Raw genomic sequence first — 15852 nt, 5'->3', positions numbered from 1 at the left:
TCGGAGCCTGCGCTGGGCTCCTGGTACGAGGAGGAAAGTTTTTCAAAGCTCCCCACCCCCAGCCCGACGTGCATGTACAACTTGGTTGTGATTAGAAGGCGGGGGAAGGGCCCGCGCGCCTTTGTGAGTGCTGGAATTATGCAAGGGGTGGTGACATCATTTGCTGCACCCACTTTGGGCTGCTCCCCCTCCTCCCCCCAGCTCAGCTTGCACTGAACTTTTGCAAAACGGCCCGGGCGGGAGCTGTGTCTTTGCAGCAGGCTCTGCGAGTGCCCAGATCCTCTTCCCCCCCCCCCCCCCCGGTAGTTTCCCCGCTTTCCTTCTCGTGTGCAGGAAAGAAACGGCAACTTTAGCCTTTTGTAAAGGCAGGTGGGGTGTGCGCGCAAGAGTAGATGCGTAGCTGTGGTCGGGTTCGGGGTAGCAGACGAGCAAAACAAAGCTGATCTTTGCAGAGCCTCATCTTCCTTTCTCCCAGCTGTAATTACCGTGAAACTAAAGAGGAAGGGCTGTTTGTGTTTGTTTGCAGGATATTGATTCTGTGAGCTAGGTAGTAACGTTTGCTTTTTTCGAGTGAAGCTCTTTCCTTTCTGCTGGACACCAGTTGCATGCTTATGTGTTGGAGGGTCCCCCCCTCCCCCAAGGAAATCTATTTCCCCAGTAAAGCAGGGACCCAGTTTCCAGCTGCTTAACAACACACTGGCAGATTTTTATTTAAGATGGTCTCTGCGATCAGATCCTAGCAAGTGACACTGACAAAAAACAAGGCCCTCTCGATTTCCCCTCTTTGCTTGATAGAAAGCTGGAGTACTATTTTGTGTGTTTGCACGGGGTGCGCTTTCTGCATGAGTACCCGTTGCATTCTGTGCTCCCCTCCCTTCCCCTCTTTGAATGTAACAGATGGTTTTTCAGTCCATCTAGGTTTCATTTCACTCTTATTTTTTTTTCTTCTTTTGGCGGGATGACAAAGGAGAGGGGCACATGGATTGAAACATGACAGACTGACTTTTTAAAAAACAACCCGTAAACTTGTTTATCTGCTCTTTGCATCAGGAAAGCAACACGTTTGCAAAAGCTGATCAGTTTCCCCTCTGAAGTTCAGAAATGGAAGACTAGACTGAAGTGGAAATATTAAACTCTTAATTTATTTCCTACATATTTCCATTTGTCCTTCATCACCGCCTCGTCCTTTTTACAGTAAGTGTCACCCACTCCAGCCCTCAGATGTTTATTCCACAACACTTTTAACTCCTCGATCTGTTATGAAACAATGTGTGTGTTTAAGTGCATTTTCCATTGCAATATAATTAGGTCACCTAATTATAAGCACGTTTCTTTAGAAAGGCAAAATTAGAGTATGAATCCGTTTGACTCTCCTCCTGACAAATTTTAACAGGAACTTATTTAATCAATGTAAAATAAAATATCAGAGCACACACAAACTTTAGACTTTACTTGTTTAAGCTTTAAGGGCTGCAGCTGAGCTGTGCATTGCATTTCACAACTATAAAAAGTTATTTCCAGTTTGGGCTGGCTTGGATTTGTCTACTTTGATTTAAATTGATTGAATCCATTTTTAACATTGCTGCTGTCTTTGCATTTTTGCAGGCTGACTGTCTTCAAGTTGATTCACATCTCCCACCCCCTTAGTCTTACGGCTTTTTTTCCAATTTTTATTGAAACCTGGCAGGCTCTGCTAAAGGAAATAACTCACATCCATATTAATTTAAATCATTAAAGTATGTGTTTAGTCCTTAAAGTGGTGTTTGCTAATTTCTGCCTTTGCCCTCCACTCTTCCCCTAGTCCCCAAAGGGCACTTTTTAGCTATTTGAAATAATAAAGCTGGAGGGCGCGGGGAGGACTAAAGTTTCTTAGCAAATAATCAGTTCCAGATTTTAGTACACAAAGAATTATGTATACTGATATTGATGGAAGGAGGGGGGAGCGGTTTCTTTGTAACAAGCTTATGTTTCAAGGCGTCTAACCTGGGGCTCCCTAAATGTGAAACTTGTTGGGTCAAAACCTGCAGTCCTTACTCAGGCAACACTCTCACTGAAGTAAGTGGGAGTGAGAGTGTTGCCAGAGGAAGGACTGTGGTATTTGGCTCCCTGTTATTAATCCATCCAGACTGAGACTTGAACTATAAACTCGTCCTTAAAATGCATCTCACTATTGTACTGATTATTCTGCTTCCTCATGTAGCCAAGACTTCCAAGGAGAACTGAAACCGTAACTGCAGAGTCCAGAATGCAAACCCAGCGAAAAGCACATTTAAAACTTAAAACAAATTATCCCTATTCCCACTTCCTCTTCTGTTTGCTTCAGTCTCAGGAACTGGGCTTTAAACTTTTCTTCCTGGCTTTCCCCTCCTTCGATATCCAAGAACAGCCAAAATAACAAATCGAGAACAAACACCCACAGAGTCGGTCCCTCCCTTATTCTTTATTTAAGGATAGAACACTAGTTCCGCTAATTTTCCTTCTCTTTCTAGATTCATTTTTGTTTTGTTTTTTTGCCAGAATTGAGAAACAACCAGCAGAGAGAGCAGCTTGAACATGTTATTTTCTGCAGTTGTTTACTGGCTCTGTGGATGGTGCTTGTTCCCAGAGCTCTGAGCCTCTGTATAATTAAACCCTTTTTAATTGTTAGGTTGGAAACGTCATTCCAGGGACTTTCCAAGGGTTACCAAGTCCAAATGAGGAAGCCAGTACAGATAACTATTTCATGACCGACTTGCTTGGAGCCTGGCTTTTTCATTGAATCTGGTCTCCTGTACTTTATACAGAGCAACTCCGATTACTCAAATGTCTCAGGACCATCGTGGAGGGTGTGCCACAATGGGCACAATCCTGCATTCTTTGCACACCCAACCCACATGGATTTGAATGTGAGTTTGGGTGCACAAGGAATGCAGGATTGGACTCTCTGTTACATGCCCCATATCAATCAACTCACCACATTGTATACATATTATATTTAGTAGTAGTATACATATTTTGTGCCTTATATTAAATGTATGCAATAGGATATACATATTATACTTACTATGGGAACTGTAGCTTTCTGTTTTAAAACTTCTGTGCATTTAGGGTCAAATGCTGGTTGCATTGATGTCCAGTGAGAATTTTGATGGAATCTGGATTTAGGCTGTAAGAGCCTGACTTTCAGCCACGAGGCATGTCTGGATTTGTGCGCAAGCAAATCTCTCCTTTGAGCACGTGCCTGGATAAATATAAGCCAGACTCGCCACATGCACACACACAATGGGAATTTGTTGTGCACCTATGCACGGTCTCTCTGGGGGCTGAAAAATCAGACATGTCCATTCGCAAATATAACATTACAATCACATTTTTGCAGTGAGTTTAATTGTGACTTTTGGTTTCTAAAAAGGAAGAAAAAAACCACATGCTTGAGTAAACACATGGGTGTCTTTATCTGAATGTAATGTCATGCTCTCTGGGGTTCGCACTGTAGCTCTTCAGAGCAGTGCACCTACTCTGCAGCTTAGATCGTGCAAATGGACTTGGGGGTCAGCAATAAGTCTGCCAAATTTGTTGAGCCTCTTCTGCGGCCATCTGTAGGCCTCTTTTGTAGGTGCTGCGTCTGGAGTGCCATCACATAAGCCTTAATCATAATATTCAGGCACAGGCCAACCAGTTGACTAGGCCTCCCTTCACTCTTTATTGGCCAAGCTCCCCCAGTGACATGATTTTAAAAAGCGGGGGGGGGGCGGGGTGAGTCTTATCCAGTCCACATGCACATAAAGGAACATGGAAATTGCCAGAGTGGATCAGACCTATGGTCCCTGTAGTCTAGTATACTGTGTCTGATAGTGGTCAGTACAAGATGCGTCAGAGGAAAGGATGAGAAACCCTGCATTAGGCAGATGTGGGATAATTACTCCCCCACCTCCTCCACTACGTCTCCTAATAATCCCTAATAGTTAAAGTTGGCATCTCAAAGGCTCCACCAGGTCTGGTGGCCTCGCTCCTGAATTAGCTTTATCTTTTCATGGGACGTGATGACATCAATGGGAGTTTTATCATTGTCTTCACGGGGAGGAGCGTATATTGCAAATGGCTGTTAATTTCCAATTTTGTGCACTTTTTTTCAGATTTCAATGCAGAGAACCACAGTTCGCAAAATTGGAATTGGACATGTACTGTCATGTTGTTTGGGCCAGGGGGCGAAGACTCCAGCACGGGGAAATTTAAACTGATCTCTAACTGGTCTCATAACCAATGAACACTTTATTTCAACATGCTTGCCTCAGATGGACCCGCAAGAATTGCATGCCTCAGTACATTGTTAAAAGACAGAGGAAAAATCCTTAGTCCTTACTCTGATTAACTCCCAGTGACTATAAGGAGTGGTTAGCCTAAGGGCCAAGTTTAAACCAAATAAAGATTGAGGATTTGGAGCATGCAGAGTTTGTGATTTTCTAATTCTTACAACCATGGACAGATTTGGTTTTCTGCAGAAATACTAAAATTACCAGAGGCACCTGTTCTTAGCTGAGAAGGTTATAAGCCCTTGAAAATAGGGGTTTCCTGTGTAATGAACGTGGCTTCTCAGTCATAATGCTTTAGTGTACACTGACTTTAAACAGGCAGAGTAACCTTCCTATAGCTGGTTCACTGAAGTATTAGTATCTTCTGGGTCACAGTGCTATTTTTGTGTGTTTGGGGAAATGGGTAAAGGTAGATTTCTTTTAGTCTCATGTACCCCCAATGTCTTTTTTACACATTTTCCCCATTCCATGTACCAGTTCTTCAGCAGCCTTTACAAATATCGTGCATGGATAGGTGAGTCCAGGCATGCCTCTTTCTGTTCTCTCCCCTTATGCGTCCTTAAGGTGTGTTTGGGTTTTTTAAAATCTGTTATTTTGGTCTTGTGTTCCCTATATGTAACACTTCTGTGTATCCATTGGGAGGTATGAATGGCCCAAGTTGGAAACCGGGCACTGCTGGCTCTTTGGGAAATGCCTAGCCTTCTGGTCAAAAGCAAAAAGGTATATTTGCAGCTGCTTGGTAAGAAAACAAACTCCCAAAGATACAGGAAAGTGCGTGGAGGTGGTAGGAAGTGATGGGATTGCGATTCCTGGCAGCTTGGGTGTGTAAACATTTATAAAAGAGAGAGAGAGAGTGTGTGTGTGTGTACTTTGCGGTAGCAGGAAACTCAAGTCGCCAACAGCATTATTTTTGCAGGAGTTGGAAGATCCAGTACCAGGCAAATATTAAAAGCTCTTAATCCTCCTGACTTTACACCTGTAAATAACATAAAGAACATCCAGCATGAGATAAATTATATGACATCTTTGCTAATCATTTCTGGGTTTTAGGATCTCAGGCTGCTGGTCACAAGAGTGTCTCATAGTTTCTTAGTAGCTCAGATACTTGAATCCGTTTGGCAGGGGGGAAGGGGGAGAGGCAGGAGGTGAGGACAGAATTTGCTCTCTGCAGAAAAGATCAAAAATATTTGAATAACTTGTGACAAACTTAGCACTGGTGGCATTGACATTGGAAAATGCAGAGGTGTCATTTTGGCAGGCTATCGAGTAAGGAAACTTAATGGACATAAGTTATAATTTCCAGGAAATATTAATGCCATTAATGTATTTCCACATAACAGGACACTGAGCCTATACTTACATTTGCTTTCTATGATTAATTTTCTTGTGGCCAATACATTGCCACTGTTAAGTGGCTGTGAAGAGGGATCCAAACATGCTGGAGAGAGGGAAGAGCAGCCACTAACTGCACAGCAATGGAAAAACAGTGGGTGATACAAGAAAAGAGTTAAAATCTGTGTCTGGAGCCCCTGCTGCCCATCTGTGTAAAATAAATGTGCTCCAGATGTCATTTTGGCCTTACATCTCTGCTCTTACTTTTCCACTGTTTTCAGCATACTTGCCTTCATTTTTTTCTGGCTTTGTGCCTTCTACTATACTGCCCCCTATAGGCCGGGTTCACCATTGTCTTGCATCCTGTTGTAGCTGTTTACATGAGTACAAAGTGGGTGTAGAAATCTTTACCATACTGATTTGGTAGCGGTTTACATGCACTTTGCACTGCTGTACATAACTGCAGTGAATGAGGCTGTTTGTCTGTAATAGGCCATGTAGCCTCATCTTGTAGCCACCCTCTCAGCTCTTCAAAACCTACATTTTCAAAACAATTCCTTCTACCACCCACCCCATTGCTTGTACTATTGTCCTGTGTCTTATCTTGTGTTTGTTCTGTCTAGCTTAGAGTGTAAACTCTTCAAGGGAGGGAGCAGGTCTTATCACTGTTTGCGAAATGCTAGCAAGTTAATTAGGCCATATAAATGTTTTTAATATTCATAACAACATGGAAAGTAGGCCAGTTTAGTAAAGAAACAGTGCAAACATATGAAGGTGTGGGAACAATTTCTCAACTGCAGATTGATGTTGCACCATTGGTGAATTATGGCCTTAGAGCCAGCCTAGCTAGCCAGGGTTAGAGCACCCACACATAGGGGGAATCTAGTGGCACAGAGCTGGCATGGTGACTCCTACACCACTCTCCCCCACCACAGCTATCACAGCTTCCCTATGCCCCAGGAACTCCCAGCCACACTATCTACCCTTGCTGTTGGCAGCCAGCATCAACTTTCAAGCTGCTGTAGGTTGTGTCTGAGAATTGGTCTGGCACACAAAAGAAGTTTTCCTCCCCACTTCGTTAGCTTTGCTCTGTGCTCACTGGCTGAAGCCGAGGATCTGGGCTGTGGTGCAGAGCGTAACAGCCACTTTAGAAAAGGAAAAGCCATTTTAATAGTTTAGCTTCAACCTAGCCGGATTAGAGCTACTTTTGTTTTGTTCAGTGCACGAAGGGCAGTCAAAGACTCTCAGATACATGACTTTTATTTTAGATCAATGGTAAATACAACGACCCAAAAAAAGCATGACAGTAAAGTCTCCATGAGAGAGCAAGTAATACCTGTCGCAGATCTGAACATAAACTGCTCTCCAAAATGGAGGGCCTGCCAGAAATTTAAAGGTGCGGTACACAGAAAACAGCACAAATTCCAGACTTCTTTCAAAAAATCTCACTCCAGATTTATAAACCCATGGATGTTATTCTATACGAATCTAAATGATTTAGATTTGTATAGAACCTCCCATCCAGAAGGAATATAAAGCAATTCAGTCACTATGTGCCAATATCTGCTCAATTACATTGGTGCAATTCCAATTGTGTCTGACAAATTTCCCCCCCGTGCAATTTTCCATGCTTGGTCTTTGCCGGAGGTTGAATGTGCTAATGAATTTTTGCCAATGTTAAATATTTGTCTAGGTTTTTTGTTGTTATTTGTTTGAAACAACTCGAGTGCCTCCAGGGTTTGGGGTGGGATCTTGCTACTTGAAAGGGATGTAGCACTGAGGACAGGGTGCTGCCTTTTTCTACCTGCTTGCAAATCCATCCAGATTTTGCCAATTTATAATCCGGGGGGGGGGAGGGGGAATTGCATATCCATGATGGAACTTATTCTGCGCTTGTTCCATAGTTTTCTGAACATTCCCACCGCACTGCATATGCTTCTAAGCCTCAGTGAAGTGTTTGCACTAGCCAGTCAGCTTGCTTTCCTGCCCATCCCATCAAAATGCCTTTTAGCCTGGGGGAAGGTGCAGTGGGCAGGGAGCCAGGTTCAAGTCTGGTCTCTTCTGATGAACCTCATGCCTGTGCATTTTGATGCAGTCTTAAAATACATGATCACATATTTTTTCCAAAGGATGGCAAGTGTTAATCTATGCCATTTGGGGATTACTAGAGTGCAGCATGCTCCAGCCATGTTTCTGACACACCTCCTACATCAGGAGCTGTAAGAGGACTTGCTACACTGGCTCCTCTGACCATTGGGTAGATACAGGGATTTCCCCTTCCATTTGTATCACAGAAGTGGTTCAAAGAGAGTAGAACTGGGGCAGATAACAAAAGAGCCAATGGTAATCCCTCATCTGGAATACTGGGCCAGGTTAAGATTTACCACAAAGGATGTCAATTATTGCCAATTGTGGTGGTGGTTTTGTGATGTGAACCTCATCCACTGGGAGCCTGTTTGTTATCATTACCAAAGAATGAGGATGAATGCAGATTAAGTTGAACACATAAAACTTCATGAAACTCTGTGAACTGCTCTGTCCACATGGCTAGGTTGCTTTCAGCCTAACTTCCGGCATTCCCTGTTCCACTGGTATCCCATCAATAAAGGTCCCCCACACCCAGAACATGGGACCTCTAACTCCAGTTCCACTGATCATGATACAGTGCTTGAGATCCCCAACCCATTTCACTTAAGCCAATAAATAACCATCAGATGGTAATAAATTTCAGTTGCTGGGGCTAGATTTGAACTGTCAGCCTGGAAAGGCTCCAAATCACATTACTAGACTAAACTAAATATTTATTAAACTCCTGGGGGGCAGGGTCCATGTCTTACTATGTGTTTGCATATCACCTAGCCCAATGAGGCCCCAATCCTGCCCAGGGCCTTTGGGCATTGCTGCAGTACAAACCAAAAATTCTATTACTAATGTATTAATCTGCAAGCCTTGATGAAATGCAGCTGGGAATTTTAAAAGAACTAGAGGGACATTGAGAAATAAGCACCGGTGAATCATGAGAGTCAGGAGAAGCTACTAATGTGTGGGAAAAGGCAAATGTGCTAACTATTCTCAAGCATATAATAAGGCACTATGTAATAATAATTACTGTTATGGTAATGAAGGCTGTGTGACTATTTGGAAGAAAGATGTCTAATAACTGACAAACAACGTGGCTTGGTTTGTTTTGATCTGAGATTTAAACAATGGTTACGTATGCAAGACAATATTACACAGGGCACAGAACCCTGGCATACCACCAACTATGTGCACGACAATTTGGTTTTATATAGGTCATATCAAAGAAATAATAGTTTTCTTCAACATAATTACTGATTCATTAGGTAGAGGGAATATAATGGAAAGACTCTGGGTTTCAAGGAGGCGTTCGATATAGTAAACTTATATATTTAGGCCTTGTCTACACTGCCACGTCACAGTGCTGCAACTTCCTCACTCAGGGGGGTGAAAAAACACCCCCCCAAGCACTGCAAGTTTCAGCGCTGTGAAGTGGCAGTGTAGACAGTGCACCAGCGCTCGGAGCCGTGCTCCCAGAGCTGGGAGCTACTACCCTTATGGGGGTGGGTTCTCTCCCAGCGTTGGTGCCACGACTACACAGCCATGTTAAAGTGCTGTCACGGCAGCGCTTTAACATTGCTAGTGAAGACATACCCTAATGGAGCTTCCAGACCATCCAACATTGACCTAACTCTGCTCCCACAGCAGTCAATGGTAAAATTGCCATTGACTCCAACAGGAGAAGAGCTAAGACAACATTGAACACTTTTGAAAAACTTACCGTTAAAGTTTAATCATCAGTGGTACTTCTTTAATGCTTTGACCAATCATCTCTTAAATCCCTATATAACAGTTTATAGGTAGATTGGGAAACTGAGCCACAAAGAGATTAAGTAACATACTTATGACCACACAGCAAGTCCAGGGCAGAGCCAGGGATAGAGTCCACACTTCCTGTGTCTCAATCCCCTGGTGTAATTAGCACTCTACATGCCTTCTCTGAACAAGGAAAAGAGCCCAGGTGTCCTGAACCCCATTCCTTTCCAATGACTAGAGAGCACTCTTTCTATTATAAAGAAGTTAGTAAATCTACATTTAAAAAAAACATGGATTAAAAATTAGTTTTCCCTCAAACTCAAGAGCAATTGAGCAGTAGACTAGACTCCTAAGGTAAATGGTTGAGGCACCGTCATAGCAGACGTTCAAGAGGAAATGCTATACAAACTTGCTGCCACTCACCCTGAAATCAAAGTCAAAACTCCCATTGACTCCAGTGGTTCAGGATGAAACCCCTGGTGAGTAGCCTTACAAAATGTCCAGCTCTGATACTGTATATGATATGAAGACTGGAAGGTGCCAATATTCAAAAAGGAGCTAATGCAGATACCAGAATGTATAGACCTCCTAACCCTGACCTTTGTTTTGAGAAAAACAACTGAGCAAAATCGTAAAACAGCTGAACAAAATTAGCAAGATTTTGTAGCTTTTTGTAAGGCTGAATCATGCCTCTCCAGTCAGTTGACTTCTCCAAGTTACTAAAATAGCTGATCAAGAAAAAGCAGGGACTACAATAAATGCAGTTTCAAAAGACTTCTTGATAAAGATCTTCCCGAGAGTCTAATAAGGAAACTTGGTAATGAGAGGATGACAGGGGAAGCCTTGTCATGGATTAAAAACTGTGTCTGAAAGAGGAAGAACAGAACTGGAAAACTGGCAGTTTATTTCTACATCGAAAGAGGTTAATGCAGGGGAAGAGGATGAAAATAGTATTCTGAACGATATTAACATTATGGAAATGGGCAAGGAACAAGGCAGCAAAATTTGCTGATAAACAGTGAATTATTTATTGCAGCTGCAAGTTAGTCCAGGGTAGTGAGGATTGTGGGACACTAGAAAATCCTAACAAAACTAGGAGATTGTACTCCAGGATGCTAGATAAAGTTCAACATAGGTAAATGCAAGATAATACATTTTGGAGGAAATCATCTAAAGCACTCATATTCACCTGTATGCTCCAAATTAGTGATTTCAAGAGAAAGATCTAGGTCTCATCGTGTCGACAGGGCAATGAAACCGTTTACTCAAAACACAAGAGTGGTTAGTAAAAGGGATAAGATAGTAAGCCTGAATTAAGAAGGAGCTAAAGATCAAGATGGAAAATATTATAACATGGTATAAACTAGTTGTACATAGTCACTTATTGTATGTCACATCATCTCAGAAAGGACATAGTAGAAACAGAGAAGGCCCAGAGAAAGACAACACAACAGAACAGAGATGCATAGGCTTAAGTCAAAGATTACTAGGATGGTGAGGGGAGGTATAGAAGTCTAGTACTACTTAGTATAAGGGAGAAGCACAATGACAGAAGCATCTAAAACAGTAAATATAACTGATAGTGCTGTCTGGATGTTCCTTTTTATTACCCACCTTTAAACTGTCCAAGGGGAAGATAAAGATTCAGAGGCACTTTTTGAAGAAAAAAAAGTTGAAGGTAAAGCAGGTGTTCTGGTTAACATTCTGTCTCTCAGTATAGTTCCAGGTGGTGTGAGATTTACTGATTGGATTACAGTAATTGCCACATTCACCTAACACAATTACTGTGCTAGCAGTGTCTAACTCGGTGCTCTCAGATCTCTACCATCGGCGTTTAGACTGTGCCCATTTAGATCGTATCTGAACTCCATAGAGTCTGAACAGTACTATAGAGAAACAATAGGCACTGCAGCATATTGTAAAATAAGAACCATGTAATAAGAAAGAGAGATAAATATATAAGTAATTTAGTCTGCTATAATCTAAATGCTGCCAGACTTCACTATATTTTTGTGTGTCCGGTAGGCACAGTCACCAAATAGAAATGCTGAATTTGTGGAGACTAGGTTGAGCTGGTGAATGGGCTTTACGGGGAAAGCAAACTGAACTCTGCCATGAGGACTGGCATCTGTGATAAATTAATACACTGCAGCACACATCAGACCTTGTGGTTGGTATACCTCTAGCCCCGGTAAGCAACAGATACTAAAACCTCAAATGGAGCAAATTAGTCTGCCTGAATCCTTTATTCCAAAAGGGAGCCTGGCTGGGAAATGGAGGAGGTGGTTGCAGAGCTTCTACATTTTCCTGGAAGCAAGTGACATTGCAGAAAAATTTGAGAGGGTGAAGTCCTCCACACTGCAACACACGGAAGGCCCAGAGACATTGGACAGCTACCATACATTCCAGTGGGAGCATGAGGGAGGCTGCAAATTGCTAGATAATAACATTCAAAAGTTTCAAGCATAATTTGATCCACACAAGAAAGTCACTTGGGAAAAACACATTTTTCTACAAGCTGGCTGCCAGGTGAGACTATTGATCAGCATGTTACAGCCCTATGTAATAAAGCCAAGTCATGTGAATTTGATGAGCTAACAGATGAATTAATTAGAGACTGAAATATTTGTGGTATATAACTGATAAGCAGGTCAAAGCAAAGGCAGGATAAGTGGGAGGAGGGGAAAAACTTTTGCAAGGATAGTCCTCCCTTCTTAGTAGTTGATTATTAGGTGATGTTACAGTCTTTGAAGTTGACTCAGAAGAGTAGCTCACAAACCTTACAAGATAAGCCAGGCTGAACTTTTCAGTACTAAGATGGGAGAGCTCACCCCCCTACAAAGAAAATCCAGAGTGTTGCAGTGGTGCTGGTGATTCAGTAGATGACATTCCTCTCTCTTAATCAATACTGAGACAGAGGCTTAGCAGCGTGCCAGGGATGCGGTGCTGCTGGAGGGACAGTCTTTTGGATGGAAAATGAAACTGAGGCTCTGACCACTTGCCATTTAAAAATCTATTCATACTTTTCACAAGAGTAGAAATGTTAGCCCTGGAGTCCTAGCTAAATTCCAACTTAGGGCATTACTACCTGCTACCTAAATAGTCACAGTACTTTCAGCTGGACACAGCATTCTCCACTTGCTGTCCTAATCGGTTGTATAGTTTTATGGGATGCCACTAAGCAGCTGCTGTGCTGCATCTCTCTGTAAGCTGCATTTCATTGGTAGGGTATTTCCTCTGTACTATGTCTCTGCTTTGTAAAGTTGGGATGAAAGATGTTGCATAAATATAATTTATTTTTTTAGGCTGCCTGGTGAAAGCAGTTAGTGCTGCTGCTGCATGGGAAGGAAAGCCAGATCTCACATTTTTAATGCGAGTGTCGCAATATTTGCTGTTTTTCTTAAAGACCCAGCCCTGGGAGTCATGCGATTATGTGAGACTCTTGGTTTTCATTTAAAAAAAAAATGTTTTTAGCTGTTTTGGTTGCAGAGGAAAGCTTGAAAATGTAACCCCTGGAGATGCACAAACCAAAAGGCCAATATAGAAAGAATCCAAATTTATTATATTTTAAAATTGCTTGATTTTTAAGCCACTCATGCTATTTTGGATAGAGCAGTTCTATCTTCTGGCCTATAGATCCAGCCCTTAAATTCACACAGTCACGTAAAGTTCCTTTTACTAAGACAGCGTGCCTGCTGATTGTCACCAAACTTGCAATTGCTAGGTAATGTTGGAACTTCAGCAGCGGTTAGATGATCATACAGCAGCAGTGATCAGGATGGAGGAAGTGTGCTGCTCTTTACAAGTTCAGAGATATCATGAACTGTGGGTCAAAGATGAACATCTCATTCACCTTTAATGCCCTTGATGGCTTAAGCAAACACAAACTCCAGGTGTGGTGGTGATGAATAGTGGCATGCTGGGTGACTAATTGATTTTTCAGTTTGCTGGCAATTTTGGGGTATGTGAGTGTGAGGGAAACTCGATTTGGGTGAACCCTAAATTGAAAAGTTGGGAAAAAAATCCTTTAGTGTTAAACAAAATGTTTTGTTTCAATTTTGGGCATTTTTAGCCTTTTTTTTTTAAATAACAGGAAATTATGGGTTGGATTCACAGAACCAAGGAGAATGAAAAGGTGGGGTTGCCCCCTTCATGCCAATAGCCCATTGGTTAGGACAATCACCTGGGATGTGGGAGATCCAGGTTCATCCACCCAGCTACTGGCTTTTCTGGGGTCTCTCAGTCTCTCCTGTTGAAGCTGCTCCATTTTGTATAAATAATTCAATATTCATTGGAATAGGCATTCCAACAGGCTGGATCTACAGGGTCTCAGACATCCCAGGCGAGTGTCCTAACCAATGGGGTAATTGGTATTAGAAGGGGCATCTCCACCACCTTCTCCTTTTCTGCTTCAGTTTTGTGAATGGTACTTATGTCCCCTTGTGAATCTAGCCCAACAAATCAAAACATTTAGTTTTGGAAATGTCAAAACAGTTCATTTTGACATTTCCCCAAAAAATCTTTTTTTTAAACCAAAACAATTTGCTAAAATCAGCACAAATTCACAAAATGTTTCAGTTGACTTGAATCTGCATATTTTGACAAAAAAAGTTTGTCAAAAATTTTTACCCAGCAGCAGTGATAAATGTGTCTTGTTGCAGCTGTTTCCAAAATAACACTGCCTAGTTATCAGTGCCGATCAAATGGTTGAAGAATAGAAATTCATGATGAAGGATGGATGGATAGCTGAGCCTTCCTGAGTGAAAACTATTAAGATGAGTAAACCTTTTACTAATGGAAAAAAGTGCTATGGTCACCTAAGGTGTCATACTCAAAATAATAATAATAATAATAAACCACCAAGGCATCAGAAGTTGAAAAGCAAAAAGAAATTAAGCCAATTAAAAGAGCTGTTCTGGTCAATGAAAATACTTTCAATATACCAAATCAAGCTGCAGCCAAGCTCTCCGACCCCCAGGCCAGTCACAGGGAGAAACTCTGCTGAGATAATAACACTATGGAACAGTAGTGAGGTTATACCTAACTCACGTGCTTCAACTGTATAAAATTATAGTCAATTTCCATTTGTGGAACTCTTACTTTCTCTCTGGTTGGCTTATACCAAGGTGTTTGCATTTTGTGGATAGGTGTCTGTGTGTATGTATGAGAGTGTGAGTGCTAGATTATGCAAAGAGTGGTGTGTGTGTGCATGTGCGAGCGAGACTATGCAAGAGGGGTGTGTGTGTGTGGGAAAGAGACCATTATTTAAAATATTGTGGTCCTTGAAGAGTGGGGCAGGATGGCTTTTTTCTTGGTGTTAGTAGCATGTGGCTTAGTAAAGAGTTAAATTGGTAAAGAAGATTCTAGAGAGACTCCTGTCTGCTATAAACAGAATGATCAGCATACACAGGATGTGGCAAGCAGCTAAAGCCATCCAATTATTAACTTCACTTTTATTTCAAGGGGATTCACTTCTCTGTTCTGTTTCCCATTGAGGATGTGAAACCCAAGCTCTCAGTGCCATGTTTAAATTGTTTGGTCACAGCTCATTTATTCTTCTTCTCTTAAAAAGAAAAAAGAGAATTTGCTTTCCCTTTAATGGGGAGTGCATCAGTTTATCAGGTAATATACTCTTATGTCTTCTCTGTTTCTCTCCTGAGGAATTTTCTCAAGTACTTTCATTTACAACTATTAACTTTGAAGTAAGTATTTTCAGGAACATATCTAGCTGAGGAATTTGGTGGAGTCTGCACACTGAAATGACATTAAAGACTATGGGTGAAATCCTGGCCCCACTGAAGTTGATGAGACTACCTTATGGATTCTTTTTAGTAGAGCAGAATTCTGTACTGAAGTCCTCCCATTCAGCCTGCTCAAAGTGCTTTGTAAACATTAAGCCTCACAAACCCCTCTGTAAGGTAGGGTAATATTATTATCCCCATTTTACAAATGGAAAACCTGACATACAGATAGATTAAGTGACTACCCAAGGTTACACAGCATGTAAGTGGCAAAGCCGGGAACAGAATCTAGGCTCTTGGCTCCCAATCTCCTGCTCTGACCATTAGTCCACATTCTCTCCCAGAACGTTCTATGAAAGTGATGCCAACCCCGTATGATAGCTGCCTGCTTGTCCTGTGGAGCAATAATCATGTAATGATACATCAGTGTTAACAGCTTGATAGCACAATGTTGTGCTAATGCAAGATGACAGTGTCATCATGTCATGAGACATTGTTATGGTTTCATGATGTCACTATGCCTAAATAAATGCAGGACTCTCTCAGTACCTTGCAGGACAGAACCTTGGAAATCAGTAATGCTGCACCCATAAGCCATGCCAACTTGGACCAAGACACAATTTGGTTCAACTAAAAAAACTGCTCCTCTCATG

General features: G+C 41.9%; 1 long non-coding RNA gene across 1 annotated transcript; it reads left to right on the top strand.

Moving 5' to 3' along the window:
* Positions 1 to 296: 296 nt before the first annotated feature.
* On the top strand, positions 297 to 4446 carry LOC123368928. The gene is made up of 3 exons (XR_006578933.1): positions 297 to 547; positions 1051 to 1194; positions 4116 to 4446. It is a non-coding gene; the product is annotated as an uncharacterized LOC123368928 (long non-coding RNA).
* Positions 4447 to 15852: the final 11406 nt, after the last annotated feature.

Source organism: Mauremys mutica, chromosome 4 (genome assembly GCF_020497125.1).
Source record: "Mauremys mutica isolate MM-2020 ecotype Southern chromosome 4, ASM2049712v1, whole genome shotgun sequence".
Taxonomy (NCBI): Eukaryota; Metazoa; Chordata; order Testudines; family Geoemydidae; genus Mauremys; species Mauremys mutica.
This window is presented reverse-complemented; position numbering and strand designations above follow the sequence as displayed.